This window comes from Vulpes vulpes, chromosome 2 (assembly GCF_048418805.1).
Source record: "Vulpes vulpes isolate BD-2025 chromosome 2, VulVul3, whole genome shotgun sequence".
NCBI classification, from domain to species: domain Eukaryota; kingdom Metazoa; phylum Chordata; class Mammalia; order Carnivora; family Canidae; genus Vulpes; species Vulpes vulpes.
The window spans coordinates 8109301-8123695 of NC_132781.1; the positions used below are offsets into that span (position 1 = coordinate 8109301).

Genomic DNA, 14395 nt, shown 5'->3' on the forward strand with positions numbered 1-14395 from the left:
GTCGATGTCGCCTCTCACTTGACTGTGCGCTCCTTGAGGGAAGACTCCCCCCTTTGGCTCCCAGGGTGTGCAGCTGCTCAGGTGTCCCATACACCAGGAGAAGGCTGCAGAAACTGAAGCCTGATGAAGGCCATGGCAGCTCCAGAATTTTATTCTAGGAGGGTCCCAAGGTGGCATTTGGTTTGCAGGAGCGGAACCCCGAAACCAAAATTGCCCAGCACTTAACAAGCGTTAGAAAATTACAGTTCGTGTTAGAGGTGGAGAGATCAGGCCGCGTTGTGCAGGGGTCACCTCCCTCTACAACCCGGTGGAAGCAAACTCTAATATCCTGTGCGTCAGATGAAGAATCCGAGGAGCTGCCATGCTCTTGATCAGGCTTCAGTTTCTGCAGCCTTGCAGGTCACACGCTTCCTTGAAGGTCACACGGGCGGTTCATGGCAGGCTGGGACTGCAACCTTAGCTCGGTTTGACTCCAGGCTTCTCATCGCGGGAGGCGTTTAGGGGGCTTGAGGTCCCCCCCACCTTGTGCATCAAGGACCAGCCTAGATCTAACGGAGTTGACAGCGAGGCGAGGCGGGAATCCCAGCCTTACCTGCGAAGGGAGGGCGCAAGGGGGCACAGCTGTTGCCGGCGAGCCGCAATCATGCCTACAGCTGTTGTGCATTAGCTGGGATGGGGTGGAGGGAACTACAGTTCCCAGGAAGCAGTGCGGCTCCCTGGCTGCCCCGCCCATGCCACGCCCCGACCACGCCCATGCCACGCCCATGCCACGCCCCCGGGCCGGCTGCTATATAAAGGCCGAATGGCCCGGCGGCCGGCAGAGCGCGGAGGCGGCGCGGGCGCGCGCGGAGCTGCCGGACCCCGGAGGAGGTGCCCGCCCGCCCGCCCGCCGCTCCGCGCTTCTCCCTCCGCCTCCCCGGCCCCGCGCACCTACGAGCCCGGGGCCGCGGGCCGAGCTGCCCTGGGCGCTGTCCCGGGCTTGCAGAGGGGATGCCGGCGGGGACCTCGGGGCTCGCACTGGCGATGCGCAGCAAAGGAGGGCGAGGCGCGGCATCCGGGCTGCACGCCCTGGAGCTCCGGGGCGCGGGGGGCGCTCACCCCGGGGCCGGGGAGACCCCGGCGCTTGGGGACCCCCGCGGCGAGCTCCCGCCATCTCCGCGCGGCCGGAGCGCGCAGCCCGGGGCTGGCCTCGGGTGGAAAGTGCGGGGAATGGGGCGAGGGGCTCCGGACCCCCTAACGTGGATTACTTGGTGTGCATCAGCCGGGCTCGGACGACCCCCCACCCCGCGACCTCGTCTGCATCCTGGGCTTGCTTCCTCCCACCTGGCAGTCGGGGCGCATACCTGGCAGGTAAGTGTTCCCTGCGTTTCGAGGGAGGGGGTCTGGGTGCGCTCCTCTCTCCCCGCCCCCACCCCCGCCCCCACCCTCACCCCCACCCCCACCCCCGCGCCGCTTTCTGGAGCTCTTGGGGTTTGCACGGAAATTTCTGCTCTGGCACTGACATCTCTGCAGAGACATCCCCTCGGCCTCCCTCCGGGCGGCCCCCCGCGGGGCAGACCCTCCGCCGGGATGGGGGTGGGGGGGCCCGTCGCCCTAACCTCCGCCCTCGTGGCCGCCCCGGGCCCGTTACCCCGGGAGGGAGCGCTGCGGCCTCGCCGACCCAGACTGCGGGGGCTGCGGCGTCTCCCGAGGTCCCTGTGGCCGGGCCTTGGGTGAGCGGCTTTACTGCAGGGCCACCCACCCAGGGTGCTGTGGGCAAGGCTTCCCGAAGGATGGGAGACGGCAGGATCCCGGGGCACCGCGTCCACCGTCCACCGTGCATGCACCGGGTTCCAGGTCAGCGTGGGGAGGGGGCTTAGTCTTGAACCCTGAGCTAAAAGCAAACCAGTTCTTAATCTATAGCTGCATCCTCTCCTCGTCCTTTTGTGTGGGCCGCCCAGGCCACGGTTTGGGGCAGCTCCCGTGCCTGTCATTGAGTGGGCGACCCAATGGATGTTTGTCGAATGAATGACTGAGCTAGTCCGTCTTGATGTGCAGAGAAGCGGGGGTCTCCTTTACCTTCTCCCTCCTTGCCACTAGGGCTCAACTCCAGGACACCCCCCTTCCTCCCCCCCCCCCCCAAGATGAGCTTCCTGGTGATGCTTTCCCAGATGTCGGATTCACTCCCCCGCCCCCCCACCCCCACCTTGGCAGCCTGTCCGTGATGATCCATTTCCAGCCCAGAAGTCCCTCCTGCAAAGACAACTTCTGGAAGCTGTCGAGGGGGCCTCCCTGGGGGTGTTCTCAGGTGCTGTGCCTCCAGTGAGCACCTGCTGGGGGCGGGGGGAAGGAGGGAGGGCCAGGCACCGCAGGAGGAGAAGAGGTGGTCTGTGTTAGTACTGTCCCCTCCCCCCCGGAGCCTGTGCCTCTGGCTGCACCCAGGTCCCTGGAAATGCTCAGGTTGGCGCAGCAGCTTTTCCTGTGGCCTTTATCCCCACCCTCTCCCCCTGGCAGCCCCCTGCCGCCCCCAGAGAGGAAATATTAAACTGTCCCGCCATTCACGCACAGCTCCACCTCTGCACCTCACTCGATTTTAAAAGTATTCCGTGTTCTCTCTCTTCTTTGGAGGGCTTGGGTGGCTCCGTCGGTGAAGGGTCTGCCTTCAGCTCAGGTCATGATCTCGGGGTCCTGGGATCGAGCCCCACATCGGGCTCCCTGCTCAGTGTGGGGTCTGCTTCTCCCTATTCCTCTGCCTCTCCCCCTGCTGGGGCTCTGTCTGCCTTTCTCTCTCTCTCTCAAGTGAATAAATTAAAAAAAAAAATCTTTAAAATGTAAAAGAAAACCACAAAAGAAGTGTAAAAAGCAGGAAAAAAATACCCAGTTCCGAGTAGTGCTGGCAGTTTGATGCATTTCCTCATTGCTGAAGCCCTGCAGTGTATACACTTTGTTTACTGCTTTTTTCCTCTCGATTTTGCTTGAACAGTTCCCCAGGTAATGGCTGTATTCCTCTGCCGGCATCAAATCCTAATCTGACAATTCCCCTCTTGTTGGACACGAAGGTATTTCTAGATGTTTATCCTTAGAAGTAGAGCCTCGGTGAGCATCTTTTCTACACAAAGCTTTGTCCACCCTTTGGATTATTTCCTTTGGAAAATTACCAGAAATCACTGTCTTTGCTTTAAGTCAGAGTCATGTCTGAAGCTGGAGAAATGCCCCTCTGGGTGGACATTTCGGAGCTGGGCTTGGAGGAAGAGATCCCCACTTAATCTGTCACACACCTTCTGGCACCTGGGAGCCAGAAGACAGTGGGCGCTGGGAAGACACTTGCTGAGTAAATGCAGTGTTTCGTTCATTTCGGTTTTCCTGAGGCCAACATTGGCATGAGAGTAACTTATGCTTTGCGTCCACGACTACCTTGTAAATTATTTCAGCAAGGCCACAGGTGAACATTTAGTAGGCGGCTGCATTAAAACTGCTGTCCTTTTTTTTTTTTTTCTTTTTTTAAAAGAATTCACTTTTGATTTTGATAGAGATCTAGATTTACAGGAAAGTCACAAAAATAGTACACGGAGTTCCCCTATACTCTTCACCCCGCTTCCCTGAATGTTAACATTTTTCATCCCCACAGCGAGGTGGTCTGAGCCAGGGGATTAACATTCACAGACTACTTTGAACTCCGCTTTGGGCCTTATTCCGATTTCTCCAAAGGTCCCCCTGATGTCTTCTACCGGGCTCAGGAGCCGATTCAGAATCTTGCATTGCAGAAAATTCTGACGTAACAAAAAAAAAAAAAAAAGTGGGAGTTGAGAGGGATTCAGGAGATGCTCTTCTTCCTCTTTTTTTTTTTTTTCTAAACCATTTTATTGAGGTGTGATTGACCTACACAAAGCTGTGCGAATTTAACGTATACAACTTGATGAGCTCGGTTATGAGCGTACACCGTGAGAACCTGACCACAGCCTAGGCCCTAAACCTGCGTTGCCTCCAAAAGTTCCCTCCCACCCTCTTTATTATCATTATTATTTTGTTGATAAGAACACTTACCAGAAGATCTTCCCTCTTAGCAAATGTTTAAGTGTACAATGCAGTATTGTTAACTGCGGACGCTGTGCTGTACAGGAGAACACTAGGCCTTATTCAGCTCAGCAGAGCGTCTTTATTCCGGAGAAGGTTTTTGAGTCGAGACTTCTTCCACTTTCTTGCCCAGGTTGACTTGCCCCTCGTCCCTCCCTATTTATGGCCAGCGGAGCCGCTGAGACCCGATGGGGCCCAGAGGAAAGGGGACCCCCCGCCGGGAATGGCAGGAAACTTCTCTGTGTACCCCTCCTTCCTTCCCCCGACACCTCCACTGGGAGTGAGTCGTTGAGTAAAAATTGGGTTATAGCCTGATCTGTCCGGACACGTCTTCCAAGGGGTAGGTGGATGGATGACATCCGGTGTGCGTGAGAGCGAGCCGCCAAGCACCGAATCCGCTGCTGACAAGTCCGGCGTGCAATGCCTGTGTGGGTGACTCACGCCGGCCCGGGTAGCAGGTGTGCCGGGCTGCTAAGTGTGCAGACCCAGCAGAGGCCGTGTTTCCTGGTTATCTTGGCAGGTTTGAAAGAACAATGGGTTCTACTCTTACCTCGGACTGGATTTTGGGGATTGCCCAGCCCCAAGGGCCAGGGAGTGATCCCCCTTTTCTTTAGGGGGCTTCTTTCACCCAAGAGGACTGCGGAGAGCCAGCCCAAAGGGGTTTTGGAAGTGGCTGATGTGGATGGAGGCCCGAGTGTCTTTGCATGAGAGAAGGAAGGTCTGCGTTCAGCGAGGAAGCCCACGGCCGAGGCCCTTCTGCGCCTCCAGCAGAGACCATGTTAGCCTCAGTGTCGTCAACAGCCTACGTACGCTCGAGTTAGGGCCGTCCCCTCCTGCTGGGGACGGCTGCCCAGAGCGAGTGCAGGTGATGTTTGTTCGGGATCAGGAAGTTTTGAGTTACTTGAGTCTCCACACAACAGACTTCAGTTGTCCAGAGAGAGTTTTGGGGGTGTTGTTGGGGGTCTGGTCGCCTAGCGTGGATGTTTCTCCTCCTCTTTGAAGCCCTTCCAGCCTTCCTGTTAGACCTCCTGAGCTCTGGAGGATACTCATCTTCTCCCTCCCTGCCCCTCCCCCCCCCCCACCATCCCCTGTGCACACACACCGGCCCAGACGGTTTCCGTAACCTGGCAGCTCGGCGAGGAGCATAACAGGAAGTCTTGGTGGGAGATGGGCTGGGGATGTTGCCTCTACTTCTGGAACAGCTTCTTCTGTCTACACCTGCCTTGTCCCTCTCCTCAGTGACTCCTTGTGGGCCCTCCCTTCTCAGGAGCCTCTGCTGTCCCCTAGCTGGACGTGGGCCCGGTCCAGGCTGTTGGCTGGGCCGCTCCACCAGTCTCCCCAAGTTGTGGTTTGCACGAGAACGGATTGCCTGGGGAACTTGAGAAGAAGGAGTACTCTTCATGAGCACTCAGCAGCCATCCTGCCCTCCCCTGCCTTAGAGGCTCTGTTTGGGTATGTGTGGGGGCTGGGGGTCTGCATTTTTGACAGGCTCCCCAGGCCATTCCAGTACAGATGGACACTTTAAGGATCAGGCTGTTGACTGATTTCTTGGCCAGCAAAACCCAGCATTGAGCCCTTCCTCCTGCTGAAGCTTACCCAGCCACCAAAAGATCTTTTCTCTCTTCCAGGAAGCCTTCCAGGCCTACCTCCACCAGGCCGGGGCCCCCACGTGCACTTATTTGGTCTGTAGGTACATCTTTTGAAATCTGAGTCTTGGCAATCAGGTATCCTTTGTGCTTGGTTAGGACAGGAATGGCGTGTTTGGGTGGATGATAAAGGATGGGCAGTTGTGGGTTTTGGGGACGACTTAGATCTGCAGGCTCTCCCCCCGGGTTTGCGAGTTCCCGGGGAGCTTGGAAGAAGAGGCCCCGCAATAGGCAGCTTCCCGCTGCTTCTGTTTGTCGGACCCACGCAGACCATTGCTCCTCCTGTTTCTGGACGTTGTCGTCCTAGGCAATGTCCACCGTCCCCACGGAGCTGGTCGGGGTCCTCCGCAGCCGGGTAGCCCCCGTTCTTCACGTGGCACATGCTCCCAGCTCGCTTTCCACGGGCAAGACGAGGGTCCTGGACGAATGTGCTCACTTTGATCCGTGTCGTTGGCTAGAGACGCCCTGTTCAGAATCGCGTGCTTTGCGGACTAGGTTTGCACCTGGAGGAAGGTCTGTACGGAACCAATCGTGGTCGGTCACGTGACGTGCGAAAGGCCTGGAGGAAGCATCCAAGCGCAGGAATGCTGAAAAGGCTGGTTTCTGTCTAAGCATTCTGTTTGTGATGTGAATCATCGCCTCCTCCCGCATTTGGTTTGTCGGTACAGGTTTTCACATAGAAATCTCGAAACCAGGTGTTTTTTTTGCAGTTGGTTGAGACAGAAGTGGCTGCGTTGGGACAGATGATAACGTTCTGGGTCCCCAGAGATGAGTCAGACCTTCAGTCTCCCCCCGCCAACCCCCCGGCCCACCGCCTCCCCAGGCCCCACCGTCGTTTGGGAAATGGCCCTTATGGGGAGCTGGTGGTGTGGTCTCCAGCCCCCTTGCATGTCCTGCAGGGTGACCTTGTCCCACTTAGAGTGGTCTGTGCTTTCCTTGGGCTGGCCGGGAAGCCTGAGAGGGACGGGGCAGGACGGAGCGTCTCCGCCGGCCCGAGATCCCCCAGTGTCAGCCTGCGCCCGGCTGGAGCCACCGAGGGACCGTCCTGTCCCGTTACCCTCACCGTTGACGCGTGGCCCGTCATTCGCCAGCACACGCCCTGCCTCCCAACTTCTGCAGGTGCTGAGTGCCTGCTGGACGCCTCCTCGGACACGGCCGCAGCCCCTTGTCGCCTTCTCCCGTGGCCTTCGGGTTGGCGGGAAGCCGGCTTGATTGCGCTGACTTTGCGGAGGAAGGTTCTGCGGCGCTTTGGGCGTGGAAGGGAGGGTCTCCGAGAGCCTGGCCTTCGGGGGCCCAACCTTCAGTGTGTGGGTGAAGGCCTCGGGAGCTCCCGGGACCATGACTGTTTCGGCTGTCCTACCTTCCTCCCTTAGCTCATTTTGTTTTTTTTAAAGATTTTATGTATTTATTCATGAGAGACACAGAGACAGAGGCAGAGGGAGAAGCAGGCTCCATGCAGGGAGCCCGATGCGGGACTCGATCCCGGGACCCCGGGATCACGCCCTGGGCCTAAAGCAGACACTCAACCACTGAGCCACCCAGGCGTCCCCCTCCCTTAGCTAATTTAAACATTTTTCACCTTTTGTTTGTTATGGTGGCAGATTTTACCAGGGTAACCATTTCTTATGGGTGCGATTAACGGCGCTCACGCTGCCTCTCCGTCCTGCCACCATCCATCCGTCTCCAGAGCTTGGTCAGCAGCCCCGACCGAGACTCTCCGCCCTCCCAACACCAACTCCCTGTCCCCCTGTCTCACACCCCAGCGGCCCCCATTCTGGTGTCTCCATCGATAGGGACCTTGCGGAAGTGCGGGGACCGAGCATTTGTCCTTCCCGTGTCTGCCTTACGTCACTGAGCATCACGTCCCCCAGGCTCACCCATGTTGTAACAGGTGTCCCAATTCTTTTCCATTTTAAAGCCTAATACCTTTCCACCGTGCGGAGACCACATTTTGTTTATCCACCGTCCATCGATGGGTACTTGGATTTGCTTCCGCCTCGTGGCCACTGTGACCACTGCCGCCCTGACCATGGGTGTGCAAATAACCTGTTGGTGTCCCCCCTTTCAGGTCTTCTGCGCCTATGCCCAGAAGTGGGGTTGCTGGACTCTAGGGTCATCTCATGTGTGATTTTTTTCTTTTTCTTTTCTTTTCTTTTATTTTTTTTTGAGAAAGCATCGGATTGTTTTCCACAACAGCTGCAGAATTTCACATTCCACCAGCAGCGAGGCAGAAACGTTTGGATTTCCCCACTCACTCCCTGGCTTTTGTTTTTGATCACAGCCATGCCACCGAGTGTGAAGTGGCACTTTAATTATAAAGGCGGGCCGACCCCACGGTGAGATTGTTTCCCACCCTGGTTTTACACTCGGGGATGCCTGTGGATCTCCTTTTCTCTCCGAGGGAGAATCTTCCCTGGGAGCTAAGCACCCCGGGGAAATGAGGAGCAGTGGGGTTTACGTGGGCAGCGCTCGGCCCAAGTCGGCTTTGTGCATTAAAAGGATTGATGATCTAGTGAGTTCTTTCCATCCTGATTATTTGCCTGGGAGTTTTTCCAAGTGGTTTTGTGTCCCTGTCGCGTCTGGTACCACCCCCAACCCGGCGAAACAGCCAGGTGTCCTCCCCATTTTACGGAAGAGGTTATCAAGGCACAGGTGAGGGAAGGATGTGACGCAGGTGGGCACTGACCCAGAGGAGCCAGCCCCTGACTCCTCACCTGGCACACACCGTGCACAGGGAGGATTTTGGAAGTGTTGGTACAATGGGGGTGGGGGTGGGTGCTGGGAAGATGGAGATTGGTGTCTCCATTGGAGGGAACTCCAGGGGGAGCCTTCTTTAGGTGGCCAGATTTCATATATGAAGTTTGCTGGCCGTGGTTTTTTGTTTTGTTTTGTTTTGGGGAAAAAATAATTAACTTTTCTATGAAACTCTTCTGCACAGCCACATGGGTTAAGAAACCTCTTTTGGAGCACCGTGGTGCCGTGATAGATCTCTGTCTCGGCTCCCGTGGAGAGCCCTGGTTCGAGGCTGGGTCAGAATGCCCAGCTGCCCAGCTCCCTCTTCGGGTTTTTTTCCTGAAACTGTGTGTGATCCCCTAAAGCTCACTCTTTTCCGGTTGGTTATTGGACATCCCCAGCGTGCATCCAGCCTCAGCGGGGGTTAGGTGTTTGCAGGAAGTGGTCTTAGTGGCCTGGGGACCGATTGTATCTGCAGACAGAAAGGGACCTCGTGTCCCTGGAAGCATCATGAATGTGGTTCTAGTTCATTTCAATTTTTTTTTTTCATTCTGATGTTTCTTTTTATTTTTTAAAACGAAGCAACAAGAACCAAAGTTCTTACTCCTGTGGATGGGGTGAAAGAACAGAGTGGTCCCAAGCTCGAGGAGGAGGCTTTCTTCTCTCTGGGAGGAGAAGGGAGGAGGTGCCTGCCTATGGCATCGCCCCACCCCGGCCCCGGCCTGTGACCCCTTCCTCTTCTGACTTCACTCACACAGGACACGTCTAGTGGCCCTAGGGTCACCCTGGCAGAGGCTTCTCTGAATCTGAGGGCATCCGTGGCCCCTGGCAAGCCAGCTGGGAAATTTAGATGTTTGGGTTTTTAATTAAATTTCTTAAGTAGAAACCAGGAATGTGGTTAACCAAAGAGCTGAGATGGTCCCAGTTTCTAATTCCACCCTGGCCACTGGGCTTTTCCGCCTTTCCCGGAATTGTTTTCTGGTCACTTTCCACTGACCTGTTTGTATCCTGTCCTCCTCCTCCACCCGCCTCATGTTGTACTTGAATTAAAGCCTTTCCTCGTTTCCAGATTCTTTCTCTCTGCCCTGGTCATCCTGGCATCTGTCTGTAGGGCATTGACTTGGGGAAGATGCCTGTGTGGCTGCCTTCATGGGTGGGGGTCAGAATGGTCATTTGATATCACCTGTGCCCTAAAGCAGGCCCTTGCCCTGTTCCTTCTGCCTCCCTGGGTAAGGGTTCAACAAATACAGCCGCCAACCCGTGCCGGCTGGCAGAGCAGCAGTGTTATGTTGGGAAGGAGAGAGAAGCCCACCTTCTGCAGGCTGGGAGCAGGTGGCTCCAGCGTCTCTTTCTTCATCCTCATAGGCCTGCTTGTGGGTGGGCATCATCATCTCTGACATCGGAGGTTTAAAAGGTTTAGAGACTTTAAGCAATGTCCTTAAGACGCCAGAGCTCTGCAGGATGGAGCCGTGATTCAGACTCGGGTCTTAACACGTGCCCAACCCTGGGGTCCCATCCTGGCCCGGTCACCAACATCTTTGTGACATTATACGAGTCACTGGGCCCCTCTGGGCTCTATTCCTCATTCATTAAAAAAAGAATCTATTTTAAGGTTGAGTGATTTTGGTTGCAAATCGCAGAGAAACCAATTCTAATGGGCTTAAATAATCAAGTTTTGGGTTGTTAATTTGACTGGAGAGTCTATGCGTTATGCTTTTGGGTGATTTGGGGAGTGATTGTGCTCTCTCTCTTTTTTTTTTTCCAATTCTTTTTTTTCCTTTTTTATCTGTTTTCAAGATTTTATGTGTTTATTCATGAGAGACACACAGAGAGAGGCAGAGACACAGGCAGAGGGAGAAGCAGGATCCCTGCAAGGAGCCTGATGCAGGACTCGATCCCAGGACTCTGGGATCACGACCTGAGCCAAAGGCAGACGCCCAGCCACTGAGCCACCTAGGCGCTCTTCAATTCTTTTCATTCTTGTGTTTTACTTCCCCAGTAGAAGCAGAAAGGCAGGAGTATTTGCAGACCCCTCCCTCCACAGACCCAGAGTAAGAGAATGCCTTGATCGCAGCTTTTGAGAGGGCTGACCCTGTGGGAGCTCACCCCTGGGAGGTGATCCATCTGGCCAAGAGGTGGGATGCCCTGATGAGCTGTCCTTGGTCACATGCCTCACAGCTGATCTGTGGGTCGAGGCAGCTTCCCTCCCCAGAGCCACTGGGATGTGCAGACAGAAATTAGGGCCTTAGGAGCAGGGCGGGATACAGAGAAATATCAGATTTGCTACGAATGAATTGGACCAGTGGATAATCCACCAGAATGAATGGTGGGCAGGGAATTAATTGTGTTTCCCACTGTCTAGCTAGGGACCTAGGAGGGTGGTGGAAAGGTATGGTAATGCTCAATGACGGGTGTCAAATGGATGAACCTTACGAGTTCTTCCCTCTTGAGTCTCTGAACCCGAGAGTCTGTTTTTTTCAGGGGACATCATCTTGCTCCATCAGAGAGCTAGGGCTTTGGCTCTGGGATCTCCAAGTCCAGCCTTGCAGGGGATCACTCACGGCTGGGTTTTCATTTACCTGCATGAAAGGGCTGTTACCTGCATAGCCAGTTGATGCTTGGAATGGCAGCTCTTGCCCGAGATTCCTTTAAAAAGAAAGAAAACACCTTCCCCCATTCTGAGCACCTCCAGACTAGGGATGTTGCTCCTGGCCTACCTGGCAGAGGCAAATCCTGTCCTATTCCTGGTGTGAAAAGCCCAGTGATGGGAACAAGGGCTAGTGGGTTTGTGCAGGCTTCTCGCTGAGCTCCTGGGGAGGAGACTGAGCACCCAGTCAGACCAGACAGAGGGCTCGACCTGGAGCAGCCACACACGTGGACTGATGTAGACGGCTCCAATGTGTTCACAGGTACAGGTGCCAGCTTGTGGCCCAGTTCTGGGGGCTCTGTGTTAGAGGGATGGCTTTGCTCTCCAGGCTGTTGAGCTCCAGGTGGGGGCCCTCTTTGCTTGCTTTGTCCGCACATTACACAGGTAGGCTTTGTCTGGGGAGCAGTGACTCATGCTCATGGGTCGTGTGAGCTCTTAAAGGCAGCCATGCTGTCCTGGCAGGTGCTCCCAGCTGGCCTCATTTGTTATTGTGAGGAAAAAGGTTCATTGTCATGACGATAAATTATTTCTGCTCTGAAGCTGGAGTGTGAATAGCCTCTTTAGGAAGGGTGGTGCAGTGGAGGAGAGGGGTGATTGTCGTGTCTTCAAGTGACGCATGTCCTAGGACGTGCGCTAGCTGCTTCGTTCAGTATTGCCCCCATTTAATCGACGAGCAAGCTGAGACTCCCAAGAGTTAAGTCACTTGTCCAAAGTCACCCTACCCGCCTGGAGCCCAACCTTGATCTGCTTCCAGGTTGGCACATGACTCCATTCACCTGGCTTCTGGCTGCCAGCTTGCGTCCCAGCTTCTTTTGGAAAATGCCAAAAGTCACACATGGACTTGATAACATCTCGATAGCGATGATTCATCCTTCCCCTCTTCCTCCTTACCACGGGCAAGTTTAAAACAGTGTTTCCTTCTCCCTTCTCAGTGAAGTCAAGGGTTAAAACAAATTTACACCAAATTAATGGGAAGGTTCATCTCCTAGAGTTACCCTGAGGAAAACACGATCACTAACTGCTCCCCAGGTTCCAGGCCTTTCCTTGCGTTCCCCCTCCTGTCTCGCCGTCCTCCCGTTGCTCCCTGCAGGTGTAAAATCCCGCTGGAAGAGCTACAAGTCATTGCGCACCAGCTCCCGACTGGCAAGGGTGGAGTCGGGATCCAGACGCAGGTCTATTTTGTTTTTAAGCCATTGCATTTCCCTCCAGTATTGTCCTGAGTCTGTGCACTTAGGAGATGCCCGTGTCTCGGGCGTGCGTCGACGTCATCAGTCCCCGTGTTGTTGAAATCCCGGGAGGGATGCTCAGGCCTCGGCCCGCCCAGCCCAGGGGGAGTCCTGTCGCATTTTCCATCTCCTGTGATTGTTGGCATTTAGAGCGGTGATTCAGGGGTGGTCTAGCATCCTCGCTAGAGGAACCTTATGAGGTTGGGTGCACACGTTTGAGCAGGACAGGGAGGCAGACTGGCCCACGATGGAGGCCTCCGATGGAAATGCTGTGTTGAAGGGTTGTGACACTTCGTCCCCCGGATGGTGTTCTGTGCGCTTTACTCCTTGAGCTCAAAGCTGAGCTGAGCTTTCACACCACACCTGCGGCTCGGCCTGCCCTTCTGATGTTGTGCTTGGAAACTGGACAGAGTCGTCCAGGGCTGGGCCAACGTGACCTCCGCATGGGTTTAAGGGCAGGTGAGAGATCCTTGCCCCATCTGGGCCGCGCTCCCGTTAGCCACCACGCGCTCTGTCCTTTGCTCACAGGATGTCATTGGGAAAGTGGAGAATGGAGCCTGTGTGGCCTTGGGGTTGGGGAGGGGTGGCAGTCGAGGTGTGTCTAGTTTGCAGATCGCGTGGACTGAATCCTGGATTCTTCCTCCCACTTCTTTGCTCGCCCCTTCTTGGCTTAAAACCTGTGTAAACAGGGGCAGCCCGGGTGGCTCAGTGGTTTAGCGCCGCCTTCGGCCCAGGGTGTGATCCTGGAGACCCGGGATCGAGTCCCACGTCGGGCTCCCTGCATGGAGCCTGCTCTTCCCTCTGCCTGTGTCTCTGCCTCTCTCTCTCTCTCTCTCATGAATAAATAAATAAAATCTTAAAAAAAAAAAACCCGTGTAAACATTATAGAAATGGAGAGAGCATGTTCATAGCTCTGTCTGCTTCGGCTGCCATTGTCTCTCTGCTCCAATGTCGCTGGATATAACTTGGGAGAAAAAAAATTCCACTTTCTAGTCCAGAGCTCCAGTCCACTCTGGGTTCTCTTCTCAGAAGCCCAGAGCTTGGGCTGCAGAGGGTAGGATTTGGGAAGCGCAATATTGGGCTTCCATTGGCGTAAGTGCGGTGACTATGTGAAGGTGGCCTGTGTCCTCGGACGTGCAGGCAAGTGTAACCAGCCCCCCGAGCTCTGTTGGCCTGAGTGGACAGACAGCACTGGGGTGCAGTGAGGTGCCCTCGATGGTCCTCCTTCCTGGGGTCTGCAGTGGGCTCGTCTCACTCAGCCCTCACTCTTCCCGGCAGCCTGCTAGCCACTACCTTCCCGAGGGGCTGTGTCCCTCTCCCTGTACTTAGTGACACTCACGGGGGGGGGGGGGACCCTAGAATCCAATATTGCTGTCCAGTCATTCCTCGGGTTAAACTCACTCTCTGTTTTTGCTTTTACCCAATCTTTCCCTTCCCCTCATGTCTGCATGACTGACAATGTAACATGTACCGGTGATTGGTTCACATACGTGGATTTTTCTCCTTCGGCACAATCAGAAGCGTCCATTCACGGCACCTGGCCTGAGGCCGACTCCGGTATAAGCAGTTTATATCTTGGGGAGGTGACAGGTCAGAGGCCCACGCCACTCTGCCCTTTGTGTGTGGCCCTGGGTGCTGCACCCATGGACTGGCTAGGCCCCCCAGACACGTTGCGTTGGGAAGATGGGTACGCATCTTGGTTTGGGGAGGGGGTACAGGTCTCTGCTCCAAGAGGCCCCGGCCGTTGCATGCGTCCGTCCCTTGTGCCTAGAATTGGTGGCTTCGGCAAGGGGGCTGGTTTTACTAATTTGCCTTGTGGCTTTGGGCAGGTTTTACCACATCTCGGGGCCTCAGCCTCCTGCCTGTGTACCTTCGAGTGTACACTTGATGGTTCCTTGATTAATCCCGGCATAGAGGGCGTCTCCTTGTCTCCCCTGCTGCCTTCGGCAGATGCGCGGGAGCAAGGTGGGCAAGAAGAAACGCCCGATTGTTCTTGGCGGACGTGTCGCTCCAGCTCTTTCTGCCGTACGGACTGCACAGCTTCCTGGACAAGGGCTCCGTGAAACTATAAACGAAATAACACGCAGCCG

The 14395-nt window shown here is 55.5% G+C and overlaps 1 long non-coding RNA gene across 6 annotated transcripts in view; it reads left to right on the top strand.

The window, feature by feature from the left end:
• Nucleotides 1–839: 839 nt before the first annotated feature.
• Nucleotides 840–14395, top strand: part of LOC112920754 (uncharacterized) — a 178248-nt gene continuing 164692 nt past the window's right edge. For all 6 annotated transcript variants that reach the window (XR_011999539.1, XR_011999540.1, XR_003235126.2 and 3 more), the window contains exon 1: nucleotides 840–1350. This is a non-coding gene — a long non-coding RNA (uncharacterized lncRNA). The remainder of the gene's footprint in view (nucleotides 1351–14395) is intronic.